We start from the raw sequence: 6,862 nt of genomic DNA, 5'->3' as shown, positions 1-6,862 counted from the left end.
TTGAAACACCGGTGGCACTGCTTCCAGCCTCACAGCAATACGCAAGCCACCACAGACCACCGTCGGACAAACTCTGGGGCTCACGGTGGAAGGTTAAGTGATTTCACATAAGACAAGGGAGAAGGCTCTGCTCAAAGGCATTACATTTAAAAACCAGCAAACCTCTCTCTGTCCGGGGTCAGTGGATGAAGCCCCGGGGACCCCAGTCTAAATGAATGATCTTCCCTAGTTCCCAAGGATGCCGCGTGGTGGGCGTGGATCTGCAGACAGGTTTTGAGCGACCAAGGACTAGATGAAAAGGGATCCTTGGAAGGCAGCCTGACCTTTGCTGGAGCACTTTCAGCGATGCTTCTTACTGCTCGCCTCCCCTCCCGGCAGCCACGGTGGATGGGACCTCCCCAACCGCCAGCAGAGCCTGTCACCACACCTGCGGGAGCCCCCATGGGGAGGGGCTTCCCAGGGGAGGTGCAGATCTTTTATTTCGTCTGTTTCAAAAGGAAAACTGTTATTTTTTTATTACAATAAAATACAGGTTCATTGTCAAATTACTGGGCGGGGTTGGGGAGGGCGGGGGGTGCAGAAAAGCAAAACTTGGAAAATAAAAAATATATATCCGTAAACGCAGAACCGAGGTCACCTTGAAGGTACTGATTTTAGACTCAGGCCCTTTCGTTATGTCCAGCTCTTGGCAGAGCTCGCAAGTCCTGGCTTTCTGGCTCTGTCACCTGGAAGTAAGGTCGCTGGGGGTCAGAATGGCCCCCGCGGCGACGAACTCAGTTGGTTTGGGGTTGGCACCCAGGCAGAGGCTGCTTCGCGCAAGGCGCACCGCGCTGTAGCTCGGGCGGGCCAGGCGTCTCTCGCCGGGACCTGACAGTGGCCTGACTGGGTGGGCGCGTGGCTCCCGCGGCTTCCCGAGGGCGGGCACTGTCCTCAGGGACTTGACCGAGCGGGGCACACAGTAGGTGCTCAATAAAAATGCTTCCAACTCCATCACCACCCGCTTCAGCCGCCAAGGCCCAGGAGCAAAGGGGAAGCCCAACGAGACCCAGGGTGCCAGGCGCGCGGGGAGGGGGGGGGGTCAGGGCGCTGTGGGGAGGGGCTGGAGAACGGGGGGGGGGGAGCGCCTCGCCGTCTCCAAGGTAACCGAAGTCAGAGGCTGGGAGTGCCCACGCATGCGCACACTTGCCCTTCCTTCCCGTAACCTCGAGAAAAAAAAACTCCACCGGTACAGACTGCCAGGAGCCGAGCGCGCATGTGTGGTCACACCAATCTCGTCGGCCGCCTCCGCTTTCTGTCAATCTGTCCGCCCAGCCATCGCTTCTCTATAAACACTGTCCGGAAGTAGTGCCCATTTCTGGAAACCAGGCCTCGAGAGCCAATGGTCGCTGGAGGGCGGGCGGGCGGGGGGCGCCGCGGTTGGCACTGGGGCCGCCTCATTGGTGATCTCGGAGCGAGGGGCGGGGACAGGGGCGGAGGCGGCCGGAGCAGGCGGGCGCGAAGAGAGACAAAGTTGCAGCCTCCGGGGGAGGCGGGGCCCGGGGGCGGGGCCGGGCGTCCGCGGGGCGGGGCCACCGTGGGCAGGGTGCTCAGCGGTCGCTGGCCGGCGGCGGGAGATCGTGGGAGCAGGGAGCGCGACACTCGCTGGCTGGGGAGATCGGCGTTCCGCCGGTAGGTGACTGGGCGGGACCCCGGGGCCCGGCGTGGGGCGCGGAGGAAGCGACGGGGCCGGGTCGCCCCTCCGCCCCTGGCCTGACCACGACCTTGCCTGCCGCCGTCCTCGCGTTGTGGGGATCGGCCGGCCGGCCGGCTGGCTCCGCGCAGCCCGGCGCCCCGATGGACCCACCCGCGCGCCGGCCCTTGGCCCTCGGGGCTGGCCGCCAATGCGCCCTTCCACGCGCCGCCAGGGCCGCCGTCGCACGCTGTGCTCGGCCCTGGCCTCCAGTCCTCGCGCTCCCGCAGGCCACACGCTCGCCCCGGCGCACGCAGGGGCGCTCTGCTTCCCTTTCCCCAACACCCGCTCTTCCACGCGCTCAGCTGCCAGGCCGTGCTCCCGTGCCGCTGCCTGAGCACCCCTCCCCACCCCACCCCCCAGGCTCGGGGCTGGCCTCGGCATGGGCACAAGGTGCCTCATGCAGAAGTGCCCGACCCGACCCGTGCGCCTTCCCACCTCCCCTGGCTACTGAAACTGTCCCGGCCGGCCTGGGAAGTTCTCGGGTCACACCCGGAGGCGTGGAGCAAGAGCAGCGCCTGCCCTTGGCACCCACTTGGGGCAGCGCTGACCAGAGGAGCATCCTCCCGCCTTCCTTCGGCCCCAGCCCGGCCCTGCTGCTCTGTCCTCTCCACTCAGGACATCCTTACCTGCAGGGTGATCTATAATAGCCACATCTTGGAAGCCCATCGCGACCCTGACAACTCGTAGACTTGTAGCCACAGTGACACCAGGCAGAAAGAGGCCACTTGAACGGGACAGAGATGCCCCCCAGCATACACCTGCCCAAGAGTCTCCCTGGGGCTCAGTAACTTCAGAAAAGGGTGTCCCTCCGCGTTGAGTTTAATGGCTGGTTAATTAATGAGATGGGCAGAAAGATCCTTCCCTAAAGACCAAGGACTGCTTCTTGTCCTGCATGTGAGATATAGTTTTTACTAAGTATCTCCATACCTGGAACCTCTTTTTAACTTCAGACATCCTTGTGGCAAGATAGCGGGCAGTGCATCTGTTTTGTAGATGAGGCAACTGGGGGGGGGGGGTGTTATATATACTGCCTCCTGTGGAGAGGACTAAGGGGGGGCTTGCGCAAGGACCTCGAAAGTTTTCCCCACGCACCTTCCTCTGGACCAGGACCACACTCTAGGACTCGGATGCTGGAAGGAGAGGGTGAGCGTGGGATGGTATTTATGCTCCTAAGGCGTGGGAAGCCACCTAAAAGGTACCTTACTTAGGATGCATTTGGACTTAACTGTTGGCGTTTTGCAAATGGTATCAAAGCCAGTTGCTTTGATTCGGTGATCCCAGACCTCGAAGTTTTTCAAACACCTTTAGAACGTCCTCCTTTACTTTAAAAGGGTGGGGTGGACTTCTCAGAAGTCCTGAAAATAAAAGCCTTCGTCGCTGCCTTTAATTTTAGAAGTAGGGAGGTAGAGCTTTCAGCACTTTCGTGGAAGCAAACAGCCGCCAGCTGCCAAGCTTTGGGCCATCCACGCACTGTTCTCAACCCTCCGCAGGAGTTATGAAGGGGTTTTTTTGCAGTCTGTTAGAGTCCGTGGGCGTGGCACACACCCCACCCCCCAATCAGAGACCCTGCCAAATGAGCCTTCATCTATTAAACAAAAATGTCTGGCCTGGCTGTTTCGCCTCACCAGATGGAGATTTGGTTCCTCATTTTGGTTCTCCTGTTGCACACTGGCTGCTCTGTGATCTGCTGGTGGTGTTTGCTGAGAAGCGGGCTGGGCCTGATTGGCTGTCACCCCAAGGTCACTGTTGTGATTTGGGGGGGGGGGGGGAGATGAGTGGTAACAGTTCATCCCTGACCAGGGTCTGGGAAGAAAGCTGGGGAAACGCTGAAGCGGTCTCAACCTCCCAGGGCTGTTTCCATCCTTGTTGACACCCTCTGTCACGTTGGCTTGTGGAGTTGCTTTTAATTTCCTATTTTCTTTCCTGTCTCCATGAACACCACCTGGGCTTTTTCTCCCAGGCCTACCCCGAGAGAGCTGACAGATTCATGCTGGTGGGCTTGACAAGTGTCCTTGGGGGGAGGGGACATTCAAAGATCTTTTTAACAAAAATCTAATTCCCTCCTAAGGAAAAAGTATAAACTTCAGCCGAGATCAGGCAGCAGATTTCTACTAAGGCTCCCCTCGTCTCAAAGCTGTTTTTTTTTTCCTAGCAAAAGGTTAAAATGCAACTAAAATTCTGCTTTCGTGATTAATAAGTCACTACCGCAGTTGTGTCTGATGCTTCCTGTTTGCCCCATTTTAGTGTTTCAGTTAAACTGGAAACATCGGAGCCTTAGGGCGCTTCTGATGGTACCAGTGTGAAATTGATGGGGAGGGGAGAAGCTGTGGTTGGTGAATTGGGGGATGGTGAAGAGAAGTCAGTCCCTGAACACTGAGATCCCCTCCTAGGGGGGAGCGAGTAGGGCTGAGAGAGAGCCTTCCAGAACTAGAGAGGCAGCATTTCCATGAGGGCGCCTGAAGGTGTGGTGAAGCCGACAGCCCAGAAAGGGGAGGGCAGAGTCAGGCAGCAGTGCAGAGCACATCAGCTTGACTGGTGGGCCCTGGGAGTCGGTTAGATATGGGGGTCTTTAGTTCGGGACTTATCTAGGACTTTTTTTCTGTAGTGAGGCCGTGCTTAAATCGTTGCATTGGACTCAAAGGGTCCTGGAGTGGGTTGGATGGCAGGGAGGTGTTTGCTTTTGTTTTGCTGGTTGGTTTCGGTCGTCCTTCCTGCTACTTTGCAGTCTCGGCTCATTATCCTCCGGACAGAAATGCCTTGAAATGATGGGGCATCCAAAGCAATGGTCCTTTTTTTCCGGTGTTTCTCATGATGCTTATAAGAAGAAGGGCAGAGATGGGAAAGGGAAACCTAAGGAAAGGTTTAACGTGGACCAGATAACCGCTCACAAACCCCATGCCATGCCCAGAGTCTGAACCCGCTTTGCTTGACATTGCTGCTGTTAGTGGCCAGTGACTCGCCTCCGGCTCGTGGCCAGACGTGGCCTGCTCCCGTGCCTCTTCGTGGCCACCGCTTTGGTGGCGTTCGTCGCTGGAGTCACTGTGTCTGTCCTCGCTGGTTCTCACTAACTCTCCACGCTGCCGAGCATCATGGCCTCCCCTGGTCTCGACAGCTCCTCCGCGGCTTTCTTACTGACTTACCTATGAAAGGAGAGAAAAGATAGCACTTTGGGGGGCCCTCGAACCCAAACCAAATTCACTGCCATCGAGTTGATTCCAACTAGGAGGGAGTAGAACTGCCCCTTTGGGGTTCCAAGGCTGTAAACCTGTATGGGGAGCAGAAAGCCCTGCCTTTCCCCGACAGAGCAGCTGGTAGGCTTGAACCACTGACCTTGTGGTGAGCAGCCTAACACATCACCGACAACATCTCAATGTTGGACTGAACTAAACCGTGGCTGCCCTCATCGGTGAAGAAAGATGAAAGCCACACAGCCTCGCGTTTGACATTTTCAACGTAAGCAGCATGGAGAGATGGTTGACCCCCATGTTGCAGACACAGAAACCAAGGCCGGTTTGCTCAGAGCAATAGCTCAAGTCCCAGGTGTCCTCGTATCAACTGTGGTGGTTTCATCACATCCCACAGACCTAGGTCAAGTCCAGCCTCTGCCTCTGTCCAGCTTTGTGACATCCGGCAAATCGGTGCACTCACTAAGCGGTGGGATCCTTGTCTGGAAACGGTCAGGAATACTTCATGGAATTGTTTTAAGTAGAAGATGAGAGAATAGATCAGCGGTTCTCAACCTGTGGATCACGACTCCTTTGGGGGTCAAGCAACCCTTTCACAGGGGTCGCCAGATTCATAACAGTAGCAAAATGACAGTGATGAAGTAGCAACGAAAATAATTTTATGGTTGGGGGATCAGCACCACAAGAGGAACTGTGTGAAAGCTTGGCACCTTGGCATGGGCATCAGTCTCAGGGCAAGGGGGCTGTCCTTGTCATTGTTGATGTTAGTACAGGTGAGAGCACTCTGGCTGTGGCCAATCACCGCATTGACTAGACCTCTGTTTTCTGGGGTATGCGGCCAACATGTGTCTGATGGGTCCAAGAGTCATTTTTCTCAGGGGGACCGTGGCCTCACAAGGACATATCTGTAGTCGAGCGGTTTGGCATTGGGCACCCTTGGTTAACACCCACTCCAGTTGGCAATTGTCCTCACTACGCTCCAAACGGATCTCAAAGAGCCCGAGTTTGGTCTGGTTCAGAGTGGTGACCGGACAGCACGGGCGCAAACTCCGCCAGAGCTGGAGACGGGCGCCTTCCCGGAGACTGCCTTTGTGGGAATGCAGTGAAAATGGCAAAAGAGGCAGAGACTTGCCCGATAATAATCGGCCAGGATTTGTCCTTCACTGGGGGGGGGGTCAGTGGGGCAGGTTGGGGTCTTGGGGGGAAGGTGCCCACCACCACGTGGCACCTCCAGCTCGTACCCTTTTTCTCTTATGTCTTTGTCACCTTCTCCCTGGCACCGTGCTCGGGGCCTCTGGGTCTGTGGCCAGGGGTTTGTTTGCCTTTTCCACTTAAAACCTGTTTCACGTTAGGTTTCCCATTCTCGCCCCCCACCCCCACCCCCATCCCCTACTTAATACAAAACAAAAATACAAGGCCCTACCAGACTGCCGTTCCCTTTAAATAACATTTTGTTTTCTCGCGGGGAAGCTGTCTTGCTGGGCTGAGGAGTCATTTCTAAAGTGAACCTAGTTTTTAGAAAAAATAGATCACCGGATGTCAAGGCTCCAGTGGAGCTCAGTTCAGCTGAAAATGAAACCTGCCGGCCTGAGCGGCAGCTCCCGCGCCCTTGACTCGGCGGAAGGTGACAGGCGGGCGGAGAGTCGTCTGGCCCAGGCTGAGTAAGTAGCCAGTCCCCAGACTGCATTTGATAGGTGCTGTAGTCATGTCCCGGGCAGCTTCACTCGGGAGCCTTTTCTCTGGAAGGTGAGTCACCACACAGGGGTGTAGGAGGCAGGCAGGTTGAGTCCCCAGCACCACTGCAGAGGAAGTCCCGAGCAGACCCCAGTGATCAGACAGCTAGCTCCCCACCGGGGCCATCACTCTCCCTCCAGCTCCAGGGCTTAGGAGGAAGCCGACTGGAGCCCCTCCTCCCGCCCCCTGCCATGCTGACAGACTGAGCAAA

The 6,862-nt window shown here is 56.8% G+C and overlaps 1 protein-coding gene across 1 annotated transcript in view; it reads left to right on the top strand.

The window, feature by feature from the left end:
- Positions 1-1,566: 1,566 nt before the first annotated feature.
- MAP3K14 (mitogen-activated protein kinase kinase kinase 14) overlaps positions 1,567-6,862 on the top strand; it is a 39,981-nt gene continuing 34,685 nt past the window's right edge. The window contains exon 1 of the mRNA XM_075561994.1: positions 1,567-1,668. The gene's annotated coding sequence lies outside the window, so the exon portion shown is untranslated. The remainder of the gene's footprint in view (positions 1,669-6,862) is intronic.

Source organism: Tenrec ecaudatus, chromosome 10, assembly GCF_050624435.1.
Source record: "Tenrec ecaudatus isolate mTenEca1 chromosome 10, mTenEca1.hap1, whole genome shotgun sequence".
Taxonomy (NCBI): Eukaryota; Metazoa; Chordata; class Mammalia; order Afrosoricida; family Tenrecidae; genus Tenrec; species Tenrec ecaudatus.
The sequence above is the reverse complement of the archived record's forward strand: the minus strand, read 5'-3'. Positions and strand labels throughout refer to the sequence as shown.